Source organism: Palaemon carinicauda, chromosome 10 (assembly GCF_036898095.1).
Source record: "Palaemon carinicauda isolate YSFRI2023 chromosome 10, ASM3689809v2, whole genome shotgun sequence".
NCBI classification, from domain to species: domain Eukaryota; kingdom Metazoa; phylum Arthropoda; class Malacostraca; order Decapoda; family Palaemonidae; genus Palaemon; species Palaemon carinicauda.
In genome coordinates this window covers 148,048,244-148,068,556 of record NC_090734.1, presented here as the reverse complement: position 1 = coordinate 148,068,556, position 20,313 = coordinate 148,048,244, and the positions used below count along the sequence as shown (strand labels likewise).

At 38.2% G+C, this 20,313-nt stretch overlaps 1 pseudogene; it reads right to left on the bottom strand.

The window, feature by feature from the left end:
- Positions 1-2,381: 2,381 nt before the first annotated feature.
- Positions 2,382-4,128, bottom strand: LOC137648312 (piggyBac transposable element-derived protein 4-like; annotated as a pseudogene).
- Positions 4,129-20,313: the final 16,185 nt, after the last annotated feature.

Below are 20,313 nucleotides of genomic sequence, written 5' to 3'. Positions count from 1 at the left end.
TATAAAAATTAAAACTATCGGGTTTAGGTTATTGATAGTGCTGACAAAATTTGTGTGTGATTGTAAAATATACATTTGTCAACTTTCAGCTACATCCGATGCTTTGATAAGGAGCAAAGTCCAAAAAACCGTGTTACAGAGGCCCTGAATCTCATAGTAAATTCCTATAATACCTGGTCTAATATGATTTTTCTAAGTTATTGTACAATTTCTTGCTAGGGGTTAGGTATAACTCCAATCCATTCAAGCCTTATCATTCTACAAATATTGCTCAACTGTCTCATTGAGTAAACTTTTTCATTAGAATTGTACAAAAATCTAAGATCTGCTACTCCCGGATTTTGAGTCTTGGCAATAAACTTAAGGACGAAGCTGAGCATTATCTCTCCCCATCCCCTTGAAAGGGAGATGTCGTAGGAAATACCATGGAGTTCGCCAACTCTCTTGGCCGAGCCCAAAGCGAGCAGAAAAACCATCTTCAGAATCAGGTGAAGATCTGACGCCTGGTTTCAAGGTTTGTAAGGGGCTTCTTACAGAGACTGAAGGACACAAACCCTGTTTCATGGAGGCGGTCTAACTTCCAACTGAGGACAGGTAAGCTTGAAATTCCGTATGAGAGACAACTCCATTACGAAGGAAATGTTAACTCCTTTCAGTCTAAAGGCCAAGCGATAGCCTTTCACCGCCAAGATCCAGAGGAGCCTTTTCTCCCGAAGGTATAAAGGAACTCCACCATTGCTGGAATAGGGGCATCGAGTGGAGAGATACCCCTTCCACAACACCAACCAAAGAAGACAGTCCACTTAGCCTCGTAAACTGCTGCTGAAGATTGCTGGAGGTATCCAGACATCCTTTTCGCAACGTGTTGTGAAAAGTCTCTCTGTGTGAGGAGATGCTAGATAGTCTCCAGGTGTGAAGACATAGGTATCCTACAGCCTTGAGGAAGATGTTCATGTGTGGTTGTCTGAGCAGATCGTTTCATCGAGGATGTTTTCTCGGGTCTTCTTTCAGCAGCTGAAGGAGGTCTGGGAACCATTCCGCATGATACCATAGCAGAGCTATGAGGGTCATTGCTAGATTGGAGGATGATCTTGCCTTGAGCAACCTTCTCATCAGGAAAATGAGGGAAAGGCGTAGATGACGATGTTGTCCCACTGTTGCTGGAATGTATCTTGCCAGAGGGCCTGGGGATCCAGGACTGGTGAACAGTATAGCGGGAGTTTGTTGTTCTGTGACTTCATGAACAGGTCCAGTGCAGGGGAATCCTACAAAGTCAGGATTTGGTTGACTACTGGATGAATCAAAGACCACTCGGAGCCCACTATCTGAGTTGCTCTGTTCTGGTTGCCAGAGAGCTCATTCCTTTTGCTTGGAATGAAGCGAGCAGATAGGGACACTGAGTTTTCTTCTGCCGATCTTAGCAACCCCGCTGCTAGATGGCAAAGGTGCTGCAAAAAGGTACTGCCTTGCTTGTTTACATAAACCACTACAGTGTTGCTGTCACTCACCAAAAGCATCCGATGGAACTGCTGCAGGGCCAAGAAGGCTGCTCTCATTTCCGGAAGATTTATAAGCTGGGATTTTTCGGACTCTTGACCAGAGCCCGGAGGTGGTGTGTACAGCACATGGGGACCCCATCCTTCTTTTGATGCATCTGAAAACAGCATCAATTAAGGTAGAGGAATGAGCAGGTCAACCCATCGGTGGAAATTCTCGTCTGTTATCCACCATTTTAGGTCCGTCGTCTCCTTGGGTCCCCTTAGGGAATAGGGAATCCAGAGAGTCCTCGTGTTGAACCCACCTGGTTTTAGCTGTCCTTGAAGTGATCGAATTCGTAGGCAGGCGTTGCGGACTAGACGTTCGAGGGATAATAGGTGACCTAAGAGACGTAATCACTGCTAGGCCAGGAGTCTCTCTCGTTGAAGGAATGGTCTTGCAACAACCTTCTTCCCCCTCTGGATCTTGTGGTCTGAAGGGAAGACTTTCTACAGGATAGTGTCGATGGTTATGCCTAGCCCTTATACTCCAGACTTATAAATTTCAGCCTAATGTAAATACGTACATAAAATACTCCGCCATCACCAATTCTCGATATTTGGGTTTGATCTTAATTCCAGAAAAGTAGAACTGCTCTAAAGTATATGAAGTTATATATCAATAGAAAGCTATTGCTTTGAATTTTCTGATACATTATCAGAAACTATCCTAAATCCAAACAATATGATGACATGAAAGGCTGAAACTGAAATAAGATTTCGAAAAAAATTTCAATTATTTTTTCAAAAGTAACTTTGAATGACTATGAAATGGCTTTATAGTTATTTTTTAGTAGTGTTACAGGTATCAAATGATAGGATAAATAAAACCCTTCCAGTTGATGCCTAGTGATTCAATTTATTGTGGAAAACTGTGAAGCACTCAGGACAAATTCCCCCATCACATTTTGGACAAAAATAGCTAGAACGGACCCTTTTAGGGTGACCTGCAATACAATTCCTTTTTTTCCCCACTGGGAGTTTTACAATTTTATGACCATCATCTGAAGATAATGCTATATGGGAGGGACTCCTTGTTGGATTTGGTAAGAGTTAAGCTGCATGTATCTGTTCACGAGTGCGTCTTTTCCTGACGATTTTTACCGGCTCATAGTTCTGAACAAGTGACTCGACTAAGGAGACCATGAACTTATATCTATCTAAGGGAGGGCTTCTTGATGTATTGGATGCATACAGTATATAGCTGTTGAGGACAGCAGTCCCAATCAGTGAAAAGCATCCCTTATTTGTCCATTTTAGTGTCTTGCGTTCAGATAGGTACGAGTACAACTTGGTGTCTTTCATGTCTACACCACCCATCACGTGGTTGTAGTCATCAACAATATGTGGAACAATTTTGTCAGGTTTGCCTGTTCGGTTTACAGTTTTATAGCCTGCTTTTGAGGAAGTAGATAAAAGAACAGGTGTTTTCTTGCCATCCTTGTAAGTCACACACAACAAAGGACCCTTTCTACACTCTGAAACCTCTGTTTTTAAATTTTTTCTTTATAGCAGCCATAGGCAATCCTTTACGGTTAGTGCGAACTGTTCCAGTTGCTGTTGTGCCATTTTGCCAAAGATCTTGAAATAGCTTAGATGAAGAAAAGTAATTATCAAGACCTAGGTGATGACCACGATGAAATAACCCTGCTTTCTCGAGAAGCCTCATAACAAGGTCATATGTGGCCCCATTGTCACTGAATTGCATACCAGCTGTTCCCCTATATATTTCAAAAGCATAAGTATAGCCAGTTCTTGCCTCGCATAAACACCAAACCTTTATCCCAAACCTAGCATGATGCTTGTTTGGCATATACTGTCGCAAATGAGGGGTCTTACCTCTAAAGCCAATAATACTTTCATCAATGGATATTTTGTGTTCAGGGTAATAATGACTTTTGAAAGTTCTCTGGAAGTGATCAATAACTGGTTGTATTTTATACAATTTATATGCTGGGTGATCTGGTGGTGGCATTTTTGAATTGTTTGCAAAATGCAGAAACTTGAGTAAAACTTCAAACCTCTCTCTGTTGAAGTGGTTAGAGAACCACGGTGTTGCCTGGCTTGGATTTGTACAATCCCAATAAGACCTCAGGGTTGGTTTCTTGATAAGCCCCATATTCAAAATAACTCCTAAGAAAGCAAACATTTCATTCACAAATGTTTGACCTTGTTTGATCCATAAGTTAACCATAGACCTTTTCTTTTGTTGAAGATACTCAGTATGAGACTGGATCCACTGACTTGCATATAGATTAGTTTCATCAACAATTTTCTGAACAAAACTATCTGTAATAAAGAGCTTCAGGTATTCTATTGGTTGGGCATCGTGTTTTGGGGGATGGATTGGTCCACAATGGCCTGTGAATCTTACTGGAGGTGGTCCAACTTCATTGTCTAATACCCTCATCCAGTCTACTTCATCACTTCTACCACTATCGGGATTATCATCACTTTCATCAACTGATACATCATCATTGTCACTTTCATCATCAGTAGAAATATCTTCCTCACTAGTATCACATCCATCATAATTGCTATCATCATCATCAGTCTCTGACTGGATAAAACTCCTATCATTCTCATCATCCATAATAATCAGTTGTGATAATCTGGAAAGGTGCCCTTATGAAAAGTACTATATATATATATATATATATATATATATATATATATATATATATATATATATATACACATATATATATATACACATATGTGTGTGTACACATATAAAATTGAAACAGGCAACACCAAAGACTAGCGGAGAAAACTGTAAGTTACATTCATAAAGACATACACAAGTACAAGACAAAAACAAAATCATAATTACAACAGTGTTACTCACATATATTAGTGTGTGTTTTATCATTACTCTGTTTGTTCAATTATTACACTGAAAAGGTTCTCATAAGTGATGTGTTTCCCATGTATGAAAAGTATTACCAAAATTTTTAAGTGAAACTATTCGGCTTATCCTATAATATATTCTATTCCCTAAAAGTGTGGGATTAATAGATAATATTCCGTAAAATAATAGAGAATTAAAACACTATCATTCAACTAAATAGCACAGAATAAAATATGCTTCTAAAACTAAATAAAAAGGTATGCAGTAAGTAATGTTTACATTGGAGACCTGTACTCACGTGCGTGTATTTACATCCAGCTGTCAAAACGAGTCTACGACGCTCAAAGAAAAAAATAACAAGGATAATATTTTGGCGTGGTTTTGCTTTTGTAGTAGTTATCCTGCATCACACTTTGGCATGTAATATATATAAACTGATACTGAGTCACAATAAACACTCACAATACAAATTTCACATGGACAACACAAACAGCACAGCAACACAAACGTTTTGGCAAAGATGTCGTCTTTATAAACAAACTCTTATGAATGAAATCCCGTTGTTCACTGCTTTGCCAAACATTTTTCCTTCATTACAAAACGCACAAAACATTCAAGAATCAGAGGAAACCATTATATCAATAAATATTGTCATATAAATACGAAATATTACGTAAAAGATGTAGCCAATAAGTTCGTGTCACACAACAGGGAACTTGCCGCCGAAAGAAACCACATTCAAGACCAAAACAAAAGCTGATAATGTCATTGGTTGCTACATTATGACGTGGAATCAGCGAGCCAATGGGAAGGAAGCATTGCTGTGACGTATCCAAGCCACCAAAATTATCTAGTGGGGACGTGAGAGCGGGGAAATTGAACAGAGGATTAGCGAGCCACAATCATGGCCTCACGGGCTCTAGCGGTAAAGCCATGATCGTGGCCTTATGGAGTATAAGGGCTAGATATACCATTCTCTGTGATGGAAGCAGGGATGACTTCAAGATATTAGCCCCAATCTTTAGGTAACGACAAATCCCGAGAAGCCTGACTCGGTGTTGGAGAAGAGATGACCTCAAGTCTGTTGGGATTTGCCAGTTGCCTAAGAATCTTAACAGACAAATACCGCTCCCGTAACACAGAGAAGGAGCAACTAAGTACAAAAAATTGTACCTTGACTGGTATACCAATCATATAAGATGATTTGTAGATCATTCCTGGAAAATGGAGGAGCTGGAAGATGGCAGTGAGCATCCCAATTCCAGTGAATTCATGAAGTTATTGGATCTGACTGTTCGTCTGACCGTGCGTGACATCTCAACCCGGAAAAAGGTTTAATGAACAAACTTGTCCTAGGAGGAGAGGTCGAATACTCGAGTCCAGCCTACCAGCACCATTCTGCAAGAAATTCAACTGTAGAAGCTCGATCTCTTTGATGGAAAAAAAAAAAAAGCGCAATCTTTCCTTTATGTTGTAGAGTCTGAGTTCGGATGTACACATGGGCATTCGGATTCGTGTAGATTGTAGAAAGACCTGTCATTACAATTTTACAGGTGAATTGGTCTGTGATGCTGTACATGTCTATGTGGCCGAACTGTGGATATTCGGACCCTGTAGTTAACCTTGGTCACTTGGTGGGGCTCGCGAATGACCCTTGTTCGCATAAGCCCTTGCAGGAGAAAAACTCATCGTTCAACTTGGATCACCTGTTGATGAGCTGGAGTCCTGTGAACGTTGATCCTCAATACCCCAGCGTTAGTTTGGTAAGAGGTCCTATGTGATCCAGCATTAGGAATTGCTACAGGGACCGAAGGAGTCCCGCTGGTTGGACGAGTCATGGTGACATGTCATGGTTGAAAAACCGATGAGAATCCCGAACTTGTAAGAGAGGTATCGCAGTCCCTTAGACGTAAACCTAATTCGCGGACAAGATATGTGTTATCCCTAAAGACAAATGGCCGAAGCTTAGGACTTCACATCTCCTCAGCTGGCTAAACTAACTCGGGATGAGGTTGAGCGTTGCTGTCAGCGAGCTGACGAACAAGACCAAGGTCAATCTCAGGGTTAGCCATATTTAGCCTTTCCAGAGGAGAACCCCTAGGATGGAGGAACGAAGTTGATTGCAGAAGTCCCAAGGGAGATCCGACGAGATCTCCAACTCATGGAGAAAAGTTAGAGAAAATGATCGCAAGGGATTATGTTTCTCGAATCTCTTTCTGAATCACAGGGGGAGGCGGCAGAAGCAAGTGATCGGAGGACTTCTATTACAGCAATCGCTGTATAGAATTATGTTCTACATTCCTGGTGACGTCCGGCGGCACATGGGCGAGAGCGCATGTGTGGCTAACGTAGACCTTATCATCCAATTATATGAAGAGGTCGACTTGTAAGGTAATCATATAACAAAACAAGTAACCAAAAAAGGTTAGAGACTGGGAACAGAGGAGGCGACTGATCGCTAACGCCCCTGGAACAACACCCCACTCGTAGTAGTAATAGCATTAGTAGTGGTTTGATGAACATTCGTGAACGCTGACGAGAATAGGTGAGACGACACAGAAGCCTGTGCATGTCTTTAGTCATGTCGAAAGCTGAAACTCATCTGAAGAAGTTCTAAAGAAGTATGTATTGGGAATCCGTTCCCACTGTAGTTGTGTGAAAACAACAAGTTTCGAGTGGCAAGAGAGGTATTAAGCACTAAGTCTGAAAAGTATGCTGTACCCTTCTTACTGTTAGCGAGTGCTGGGTTAGGTTCCAAGAAGAGTGTGTGCGCTAAACTCCCTCAACTGTACGTCGTGGTAAGTGCTACCAAAGTAGTGTGACTCATAGAAACCATAGGTTGAAGTTGTGTGTGCTGTCACCATCGAGTGCTACCATTAATGAAAAAGCACTACAGTAGTTCTTGCTCTGGACAAAGAATCTAGCGAGTGTTGTCAAGATGAGAAGACTTGCTGGGAGACTTGAAAAGCGAATGTTGAAGCAATAGCACTATCGCGAATGAAGAGTTTCGTTGAGAAGAGTAATGCACTTGCTTGCAGTGAGGGTCGTAGTCGGTAGTGCTCTGCAATCCTCGCCAGAGAAGTTCTTCGTCGAACAAAGTTGGTAATGACCATCTCAAGAGTCAAAAACTCCGAGACTCGTCGCTGGCTGTTGGCGATTTTACCCGCAAGCGAGACGATTGCTGTTCGTCAAAGACGGAGGGCACCTTTACCTCGGAAGGGAAAGTCACGAGGTGGACAGCGCTGTGACACTGAATATTGTTCGCTATTCTAGGAGTAATCATGAGCTGGCCTACAGTAGTATGTTGGAAACTTGGCCGCGAGCTGGTCTATGCTGACTCATCGTTAGTCCTGGAGTGAGATAGAGAACTAAAAGAGATCATGAGTAGAGGAATTGTCAGGTGCTGGAAGTGGTTTCTGAACTCTAGGGACCTAGAAACGAGCTGACAGGCGATTGTGAACTGACGGGTGATCGCGAGGCAACGGGTGAACATGAGCTGACAGGCAATCCCAACCTGACGGGAGATGGCAAGTTGACAGGCGATCAAAAGCCTACGGATGATCGCAGATTGACGGGTGATAGCGAGCTGATGGGCTATTGCGAGCTGCAGAAGGATTAGGCAAGGCAAATCAGCTGGATGAGACAAGACAGGTACGTGAACTGGAAGGGCGAGTACTGTAAAGGCGGGCGAGTACTGTAAAGGCAGACGGACACTGGAAGCGTCAAACTCGCTGGGGCCAATCAGCAACTTCTTCATGCCGCGACGAGTGACAATCTGAGCGGTTAGAGAAAGGCATGGATGAGTCCATAATCCTCTCTTAATCCCGCATGTTGAAGACTACTCCGAGAAGGATCATACCGGTGTACGGGAAAAGGTGTCCTCCATGAGCAGCAGGAACAAGCTTCAGACTTTGCACTTCCTCTGACGGCTGAGCATGCTCAGAACGAGGGAGAACGCCATCGTCAGCACAATAATTATGAACTGCCACAGGTGATGAAGGCAGTTACGGGGCAGGAGCAGCAACTTCCACAGGAACAGGCACAGGCTTCGGACTTTGCACTCCCTCAGCTGGTTGCCAACACAGAACGAAGGAGTGCGACATGGTCAGCACTGGAGAAAACCTAACCCGCGAATAGGAAAGGTGACACCAAAGAGGTGTAGGAACATTCTTCCAACTTTGCACTACTTATGCCGGCTGCAGTAGCCAAACGATGGAGTGCGACATCGCTAGTGCTGAGGATAACCAGTCAGTAGAATATCTAAACCGCGAACGGGAAAGGTGCCCCAGAGAGGTGCAGGAACATGCTTCAGACTTTGCACTCCCTCCACCCACTACCATCGCAGAACACGGGAGTGTGTCGTTGTCAGTGCAGAAGAGCAAGACCAAAGCCGAGCTCTTGGTCTGTAACAAGCGGCCTTCCCGTTTGCGAACTTGCAGGGTGCGAGCAACATCTACTTCAAGAAGGTGGAGGTGCATCCACACGAAGAACGACTCCCCTGCGGAGGAGAACCGGGCCGCTGCGCTAGGGGAAGCGGGGGAGCCAAAGGGAAGAGATCGTAAGAAAAGGCTTCTCTGCCCTTGAGGAAAACCCCAGCACTACGCTGTATCGGATACAGCAACACTCACAGCTGTGAAAAATAAAACAAACCTAAAAGAACTAATTAGTCAAAGGCCAGTCAAAAAAAGGTTGGGTGGTGGAGAGAGACGAACGTCCAATCTCCACAGAGCCAAAAAGCAAAAGTGACGAGACAACCCAGGTGTGTATGAGCTGGGTAGCTGTAGCCGGTATTACCCCTTTCCCACCCTAACTAGCGATGGGGTAGTTATACCTTACTAAGTCTTATGGCTAGTCTTCCAGCTTCTTCAAAAGTATATTCCCTAATAAGGATCGAAAGGGTATTTAGAGTCAGTACAAATTAGGTTTAAGTCCTTTTAAATTTTCTGTTTTTCCTTACCCTAAAACCTTGGTTTCATCTGTGGTTGTGCATTTGGCTAGTTTTAGAGAACTCCTTTTATCTTTACAAATACAGTACTGTAATGTACTGCACTTATTTGCAAAACATATGGCCAGAATATAATAACGATGTTCTAAGTTCCAAAATACAATTTATTTATAACTAAGAATACTCTTCAATGTGAAAACCCTTGCCTGCGCAGACCTCTCAATAAAGAATGCTTTCGCCAGAAGGATGAACGTAAATTACATTTCTAATCTGAGAACATCCATAACTGGTAACAGAGACCGATTCCATGGGGGTGACATAACGCAAAAGTGCAATTTGTAATACTGAAAACAAAGGAACCAATGAGGTTACAATATTGTTCACATACAGTAGTCTACTCACATAAAAGCTAAAAAAAGAAAAAAAATGGTGTCATGCATTCTCACCCACAATAAATACTTTGATAACAAAATTTCCAATGATTTTGAGTAGGGTTTCAAAGTTAAACAAGTCAAGAAGCTTTGGTATCAAAGTAAAATAAAGTCCATATCCCACATTGTTAAACTAAATTACAGCCGTTCCCAATTTCTATACAGTACGTATATTTTCCAGATTTGAAGATGAAAGACATTGAAAATATGCTGCTAAAGTCTGGACTTCATGCAAAAACTAACCATCAAGATTATGACAATTTAATACTGGAAAAGTGACGTTACATGAAACCTGCACCAAAGATAATGAGTAATTATTAACACTAAGACCGTCTGGATATATGATGAAACATGTACAACGCTCTTAACCTCCTGACACTGTTTCTTTCATAACCACTTTCCAATGAAAGATGTAACTTTTGTCACAAACAAAGTTTCCACTTAAAAAAATAATTTTCAATTTCCCATTTTCTCTCATTATAACCCTGCCAGCATTGCAATCATCGTTTAAAAGACTCATCAGCGACTTCTTCATTATCATATGACTTTTTTGGGGCTAAACACTTTAATTGTGGCACTGACACTAATTTCTTCATTTTGGTTTTTTCATTATTTTAATAAGATAGTTCTTTGCCTTGGTTGCTTTAAAATGAATAAACTACTGATAATCAATGTGTAATTCACAAATTTTGTTAAATTCTCAAACTGTATCACTGTAAGTTACGGGAAAAACAGCACATCTGGAGATGCCACAAGAAATTCTGCTTTTGTAGATCAGGAAATGACACCATTGTTTCTACTGCTATTGAAAGCAAAGGCACTTTTTCTTGAAAGACATAATTTGGGCCATGGAAAACGGTACCTTTCATTACTCCCCTCTTCTACCCAAACTGAAGTGATCGGACTATAGTGGATAACCTCAAATTCACACCTCTAAAGCAACAAGGTAAGACATTTAGGGTAAGGTTAGGACACAGCATTGTAGGAAGGTCACTACACAATGAAGACCTCCTCCCCTCAAGAGTCTAGGACAAGGGACCCTTGGTTAGGTTAGGTATGGAACCTTTAGGTTAAGTCATACTCTTATACAGTATTTATTTCTCCAGGGAAATATGGTTTCCCCAGGTCCTAATGCCAAGAGAAAATTGGATATCAGAAGATTATGATAATGGAATTATGTCTGTTCGTACCAAAAGCCAATTGTAAGAAGTGGATTTCTGTGTCTCAATTGCTATAAACATGAATAAACTACTGATCAAATAAATTTTTACATTTTATAAATTAAGAAACGACAATTTTTTCTGTTGATATTGAAAATAAAAGCATTATTCTTTAAGGACAAACTTTGGAACATGGGAAATAGCCCCTTTCATTACTCACTTCAACTACATTTGTGGATAACCTCAAATTCACGGATCCAAACAATAAGGTAAGACACTTAGGGTAAGGTTAGGACCCTATATTGCAGGTAGGGCATAACATGAAGTCCTCCCCTTAAAAGTTAAGGGCAAGATGCCCATATTTAGGTTAGGTGGGGAAACTTAAGTTTGGGAATTTTCTTCTCTAGGGAAATATTGTTGCCCCAGGTCCTAATACTAAGAGAAAATGTGATATTTAAAGATTATTATAAGGGAATAACTGCTTGTTTATAACAAAAGCTATTTGTGAGCAGGTGGTTTGGTAAGAAAAGTCTAGAGGACATGAATACCTGCAGCAAATGTTAGTGTTAATATTTACCAGACAGTCTTTCAATTAAGCCTAGGTAAAGAACGCCATCAGCAAAAGAGCAATGGACTTAAGTTGTTTTGCATAAGACAAACAAAGGCCTACAAAATACCAATTGACTGGCATTCTGGGTAATGTGATGAGTCGTAATAGCCTATATGTGGTACCTTGGTTAGGTTAGGCAGGGATTTTATGGATGGTCTACAGACCATGAATGCAATATACCAACAAAAGGCGGCATGTTGCGCTCACAACGAAAACAGAATATGATTGATTGATTTGAAGTTCTCTGGCATCCTAACATACAACAGGATGTGAATGAATATGGAAACCGTGACTAGGCCTAGTAAGCTATATAAAAGACACTGAGTATAAGTACAACAAAACCATGACTAGACATAGTAAGCTACTGTATATAAAAGACATGGAGTATAAGTACAACAGTCATTTTCGGATGGTTATAGGTATCAGATTGACCAATTTATGGTAATGATTGTTTGCAGTTGTTCAAACTTGGAAATGCTTTGAAAGTAAACCTAGCCTAACCTATTCCACAGACACTCTTCCTACCCGCCTGCAAGGGACGTTTAAAGGTAAAATTATATTTACGGAAGGGGAAACATTTTGAACAGAAAAAATATGTTTTCTTCTAGTAAATAATGTGATTTAACCAAATTTGACCTTTCATTTCAACCGCAAACAAACACAACCACCAGTTAGACTACTTCGTTCCCCACTGCACACTCACTAAAACGGATGATTGAAATGAAGTCAAATTTGGTGAGATCACATTATTCACTACAGGAACACGTATATTTTCTGTTCAAAACGATTTACCCTATATCTAATGGTTCTTGCTTCACCGTGCGCTCACTCTGCTTGCGAAAAAAATAAAAACATCAAGCTCCGTATGTACTGGCAAGCAGTAATGTTGAGCTGTGCACACTAGCAGCAATGTTTTACCCTAAATCTAATGGTTTTTGTTTTGCCATTTTACATCCAAGAAAATAATTTATAGAGAAGAAAAGGGTTTTTTTTCTTTTACCATTATATACAGTTCCCCCACTATGTTTTCCTCACCCAAAAACCCTGGGTTCCCACAGGGGGTCCTCCATTCTTACCCACAATAAATATTTCTGTAACAAGATTTCCAATGCTTTTGAGTAGGATCTTAATGTTAAACAAGAAGCCTTCGTATAAAAGTAAAATAAAGTCCATATCCCACCTTGTTAAACTAAATTACAGTCGTTCCCCATTTCTATACAGTACCTGATATATTTTCCGGTATTGAAGATGGAAGACTATATATGCTGCTGAAGTCTGGACTCCATGCAAAAACTATCCTTCAAGATTATGCCAATCTAACACTATAAAAGTGAGGTCACATAAAACCTGCACCAATGATATTCAGTAAATATTAACACTAACACCGCCTGGATATACGATGAAACATGTACAATGCTCTTAACCTCCTGACACTGTTTATTTCATAATCACTTTCATATGAAATATGTAACTTTTGTCACATACAAAGATTCCTTTTAAAAAAATATTTTTTTATTTCCCATTTTATCTCATTAAAACACTGCCGGCATTGCAATCATCGTCTAAAAGACTCATCAGCGACTAATTCATTTTCATGTGACTTTTTGGGGGCCAATCACTTACTTTCATTGTGGCACCGACACAACCTTCTACATTTTTATCTAGTTCTTTCATATCATTATTTTAGCAAGATATTTCTGTGCCTTGATTGCTTTGAATATAAATTAAATACTGATGATTGATCTGCAAGGCATAAACTTTATTAAGTTCTCAAACTGTGTCACTGTATAGTAGGGGAAAAACATCACATTTGGAGGTGCCACAAGAAATTCCGCTTTTTGTAGATCAGGAAATGACACCATTGTTTCTACTGATATTGATAACAAGGTATTTTCTTTAAACACACAGCCTATTTTGGGTCATGGAAAACATTACCTTTTATTACTCCTTCTAAAACTGATGCGATCACCCTGTAGTGGATAACCTCAAAGTCACACCTCTAAAACAATAAGGTAAGACATTTAGGGTAAGGTTAGGACACAGCATTGTAGGAAGGTCACTACACGATGAAGCCCCTCCCCTTATGAGTTTAGGACAAGGAACCCTTGGTTAGATTAGGTGGAGAACTTTAGGTCGTCAAACTCTTATATAGTATTTGTTTCTCTGGGGAAATATGGTTTCCCCAGGTCCTAACGCTAAGAGAAAATGGGATATTAAAAGATTATTATAATGGAATATATGTCTGTTCGTAACTAAAGCTACTTATTAGAGGGTGATTTCTGTCACTCGATTGCTTTAAATTTTTAAACGGGCTCGAACCGTGTCACTGTATGTTATGGTAAAATATCACATAAAATTTTGCATTTTAAATCAAGAAATGACACCATTGTTTCTATTACTATTGACAACAAAGGCAATATTCTTTAAAGACAAATTTTGGACCATGGAAAAGTCCTTTTCATTACTCACTTCTTCAACTACCTCCGAAACAACCTGAGTGTAGTGGATAACCTCAAATTCATAAATCCAAACAATAAGATAAGACACTTAGGGTAAGGGTAGGAGTCCGTATTGTAGGTATGTCACAACGGGAAGAAGCCCTCCCCTTCAGAGGTAATGGAAATGCACCCTTGGTTAGGTTAGGTGGGGAACCTTAGGTTAGATATTTTCTTCTCTGGGGGAATATGGTTTCCCCTGGCCCTAATACTAAGAGAAAATGGGATGTTTAAAGTTTATTATAAGAGAATAACTGTTTGCTTTTAACAGAAGCTATTTATGAGAAGGTAATTTGGCAAAAGTGTCAAAAGGATATGAATACATGTAGCATCATATAAGAGGGCAATGTTACTGTTAATAAATACGAGAAAATCTTTCAACTAGGCCTAAGTAAAGTAAGCCAGCAACAAAAAAAACAATGGGCTTAGGTTAATTTGCATAAGACACAAAGGCCTACGAAATACCAATGTGATAGAGTCGCAATGGCCTATATATGGTAACTTGGTTAGGTTAGGCAGGGATTTTATGGATGGTCTAAGGACCATGAATGTAATTTAAAAACAAAAGAAGGTGTAATGTTCTCAAAACGAAAACAGAATTACGGAAACGGTGACTAGGCCTAGTAAGCTATATAAAAGCCACATAGTATAAGTACAACATTAACCGGGACTAGACCTAGTAAGCTATATAAAAGACACTAAGTATAAGAACAACAGTCATTTTGGGATGTTTATAAGTATCAGATTGACCAATTTATGTTAATGATTGTCTGCAATGGTTCAAGCTTAAAAATACTTTCGAAGTAAACCTAGCCTAACCTCTTCTACGGAGACTTAATACGCAGCTGTAAGGGACGTCTAAAGGTAAAATTATATTTACGGACGGGGAAACATTTTGAACAGAAAATATATGTTTTCTTCTAGTAAATAAGGGGATTTAACAAAATTTGACCTTCATTTCATCCCTAAACAAACAGATTTATGTTAATGATTGTCTACAGTTGTTCAAACTTGGAAATACTTTCGAAGTAAACATAGCCTAACCTATTCCACAGACACTCTTCCTACGCGTCTGTAATGACGTTTGGACACTCATAATTTTAACAGACCTTAAATTATCACTAAAAACTACAGCATCTTTATCACATAAGAGTGTGCAAAAGAAAACCTTTAATGGGAACACTCACTTTGATTTCCTGTTCCAGCGCCTTCATCTGTTGACTTGAACTTGGCTTAAGTTATCGTTAACACAATATAATACAGTCGATCACTGAATTCTTGAATTTCTTGTATATTTAATGGCTCACCGGATTGCCATTTTACAAAATCAAATTCTGTATCACACTTAACACAAGAAACGAAAACTCTCGAGTAACAGGAAAAGGAAGAAGTAGGCTACGACGTTAGTATGTAGCTAAATCTTAGTCTTCTTCTATTTTTAGTACGAGATCTGGCTCAATCTTTGAAGTCTCAACATACTCCCCTGTAAATGTGATACAAAATTAAACATTAAAACTAATCAATGCAGTTCACAAAATTAAAATGATAGTCTGTTAGTAAATGTTAAATCCTTCATAGAATTCAATGAAGGATATTTTCACTCCACCACATGAGCTTTAATACATTTCAGTCCCCCTTCCGAATGATATTGTTTATAGAGAAAATATCTCACAACCTTTTTAAAGATTCTTTATTAACTTATATTCAAGGCAACCTTCTCTGATTTCTCCCATAAGTTACAAAAACCATTGCATTAAATGCAGTCTCTTTACAATAAAACATTTAAGTGGGTTTGGAGATTAAATTTAATACGTAGCCTAGTCGACTACTAGGCAAAAGTAATCGATTCAAAGCTTTTGTATGGGCAAATAAAAATTAAGTCCCAGCTAGAATAAAACACTGCAAATAACGCAAAATTATATTTCTATTATATTAGACAAAAGTATTCGACGACTGCAAATATCATTTATTATAATTATATATTTATATAAAAGCGCCTAACTTTTATCAAGCACTTTTGCCTTGTTAAACGGATACACAAACACTACATAGTGAAAATGAGCGTTGCAGACGAAAATTAAAATTTCATATCTCTATTTTAGTGTTAATAAAACATGCTACATTACAGGATAGAAATTACATATCAAGTATTTCAGTATTATTTATGATAAACCCTAAGGGACAAGAATGAGAGAGTAAGTGTAGGCTAACAAAGAGCTCTGTTTAATGCATACGGCTCGGGGGTAATCAATAATATAGTCATTTGAAAAAAAGTTATAAGAGATATATGCTGAACTTAAGTCCCTCTCTCTCTCTCTCTCTCTCTCTCTCTCTCTCTCTCTCTCTCTCTCTCTCTCTCTCTCTCTCTCTCTCTCTCTCTCTCTCAATTCAAATTTAATACTCTTCTGACATTTACCACATCCCGGCATAAGGGTAGGTAGAAAAATATCAGCGGTTACTGACGCATTCGTAATTAGTTGGAGAATCGTGGATGAAATATTGTAGCCTACAGAGGAGTCCCACAACACTAGCCACTTCATACACTTATAGGAAAGTCTCACCATCAGTGGATTCATCATCCCCACACAATGACTTATGTATTCTTAATCTTGCCGTACTGACTTCGATTCTTATAATTATAATAATGCCCGTTGTTTCCCATACATGTATTAATCCATCGGTATCTGACCCCACACTGGCCAGTGTCCCCTTTATCACAACTCTTCCTAGTTATGAATTATATCAGTATGCACAAACACACACACACTCACACACACACACACATATATTATATATATATATATATATATATATATATATATATATATTTATATATATATTATATATATATATATACTGTATATATGCATACACATATCTGTATACATAAACATATATACATGAAGTATGTATATCCATATGTACTGTGTATATATACATGTATATAGAAGTATATTACAGTAATATACACATATATATATGCATATATATACATATGTAAATATATATGAATATATATATATATATATATATATATATATATATATATATATATATATATATATATATATATATATATATATTAGCTTGAGATGCAGAACCTTTGGTAAACAAAATGACATTATGAAAAATAAAATGCCACTTTCTTTAAAAAGAAAAGTATTTAATCAGATGGTCCTGGCAGTACTTATGCATCAGAAACTTGGAGCCTTAATAAATGGCCTTAGGCTTAGAACATACGATTATTACAACTCAAAGCGCCATGGAAACAATGATAATTGGAATAACACTAAGAAACTGAAAAAATAACAACATGGATTCGAGAAAAAACTAACATAGATGATAATCTAACAACATATAAGAAAAAGAAATAGACATGGGCAAGAGATGTAATGAAAATGACAGATAATAAATGAGCAAGAAGAATAACAGAATGAGTCCATAGGGATTGCAAACGGTACAGGAGATAGAAGAAAAATCGATGGATTGATGAGCTAAGAAAATTTGCGGGCATACAGTCGATCGGCATGGAAAGATCATAAAGTTCATAAACAGATGCGAGTGCAAGATCATGTCTGAGGCCTTTGTCATGCAGTGGACTAGCAACAGCTGATTATATATATATATATATATATATATATATATATATATATATATATATATATATATATATATATATATATATATATATATAGAATATTGGAATATAGGATTCGAACTTATTCATTTAAACTTAAAAAAAAAGAGTTAGACAGTGACCTGAAAAATCAGTAATCAATTGATGAGATATAAGTTTATTTTCACCCTGATTTACATATTCGTATATAATTTAGGTATTTGTTCTTTGAAACGATATGAGAGTTGTTTATGCTTTGCACTGTTTATCATAAAACAACCCAAGTAAATAAAAGTATTAGGAGCAACAACAACAAAAAACAACAGTGAAAACAACTACAATTATAACATTAATAAAAAAAAAATTCAAATAATTATGGCCATCTCAGGGGGGAGTGAACTACATCCTCACTTTTTAACCAAAAAATTATATATATTTTTTTTTTTTATTAATTCACAGTAACTCGTTTACCTCGCAAATGTGATTATTAAGCCCCAAGCCAAAAAAGAAAAAAAAAGTGAAAACAGAAAAAAATGGGATTAAATTTTGCATCATCCACAACATGAGGTTCCTAATAACTGTATTACACCAAACATAATTGAGAGTAATGGCTATCCCGACTTGAATTTTCGCCAAAATAATCTAACACGCAGTATTTGGACGCCCCCCCCCCTCACCGCTCCCCCCCCCCCCCCCAACCGCCGCCGACCCCCACTGGCCCCTGATTTTGGAGCTTGTCCCCCACCGTAGCCCTACCTCCTAAAAAATTTAGGGATGTCTCTTTGAAACACCCTAAAACATGAATAATTTTAAGGAGTCAATTTCCAGATTGAATACCGTATTATTATTATTATTATTATTATTATTATTATTATTATTATTATTAAACTACAACTATCCCTAGTTGAAGAAGAAGGATGGTATAAGCCCAAGGGCTCCAACAGGGAAAAATCGCCCAGTGAGGAAAGGATATAAGGAAATAAATAAACTAAAGGAGAAGTAATGATCAAAATTATTAATTTTTATTATTATTATTATTTATTATTATTATTATTATTATCATCCTTTTTAGTTAAGCTACAAGCCTAGTTGGAAAAGCAGGATGCTATAAGCCCAAATTCTCCAAAGGGAAAAATAGCTCAGTGAGGAAAGGAAATAAGGAAATAAACTAGCTATATGACAAGTAATGAAATAAAAATTATTATTATTATTATAAACTTTTTTATTTACAGGTTTAAATGAAGAGAGGCGTTATTTATCATTAGTATCAACTTATTAGATATAAATGAACAATTATTTCAATCGAGACATAGAGTTCCACAAAAAGTTCCACAAAAGTTCCACAATCCACAAAAATCGATCTACTCCTGCGGGTTCAATGTATTACTTTTACTTTGATGGCTGCTTTTCCGGTCCCATACAACAGGGAAGCCCACTCTCTACAGAACCTCCACTGTCGTTTAAACCTTGTTCGTTCAAAGTATTTAACGTTTCATATCGCGTATTGTTCATTTACTGTTAAAATCCGTCACTGTCAAAAGACTCATGAAGTAAGAAAGTCTTCAGTTTCCTCTTGAAAGCCTTAATGTCTTCAATCATTCGAATGTTTCCAGGGAGCTTTTTCTATAGTACAGGTGTACCGGTTTCAAATTAAACCCCCTCCAAATCTTACCCCCCGGTAGTTTGAAACCAGATTCAGACTAACTTGAAATAGGTTTCAAGCTACCCACGGGGGTAATTTGAAACCGGTTTTAAGCTATCCCCCTGGTTTCAAACTACCCCCCCCTCATTTTTGCGCAGGATCTCATCATTTTATGAATATTAATAAATTGCTTGTGAATCAGGGTCAACACAATCATTAGGGGGTAACTTGAAACCGGTTTCAAACTACCCCCCCTCCCCGGTAATCTGAAACCGGCTTTCAAGTTACCGGGGGAGGGGGGGGGGTTAGTTTGAAACTGGGTGTAACTTGAAACCATTACACCGGGGCCCGCACATTTAAAGGCTCTGGAGCAGGATTATCATTCTTGCTATAAATCAACTGCACCTAGAGATGGAAATGTAGAATGTTACAAGTTCTATGGAATCCCACAATGAAAGTACTCTGACACGTAAGAAGAAATAGAAAAGGATAAAGAATATATAAAAAAAAAACTTAAAATAAATGGAAGTTCAGATAAACAAATAGTAAATAAGATAAATAAAACACGAACCCTTAATCGACACGCATTTCATACAATTTAGTAAAAAGAAAAAAAAAAAAGATAGTATTGAATTTACTTTCCCTACGCCTATACGTCGTGCCATAGGTATAAAAGTTCTACTTTCACTGATAGTTCACTATCAATCCGTAAAATTAGTTTAATCAAACACCCAATTAGCTAGTAAGACTATCCATTCTACTTTCCCCAGCAGCCCAAGCATCAGGCGGTAACAATAAATCCAGTTTCCACTTATCTACAGTACAGTGAATGATAAAACATCTCTCCCTAATGCATCTTTATCCTCCACGACCTGGTGTTCAAATGGCGGAGATTATTAAAAAAAAAAAAAAAAAAAAAAAAAAAAAAAAAAAAAAAAAAAAAAAAAAAAAAAAAAAAAAAAAGTCGACGGGCGATTGGCTGTGCCATTCGGTATGGACGATTCCTTATCTAAACAGCGACTGATTGT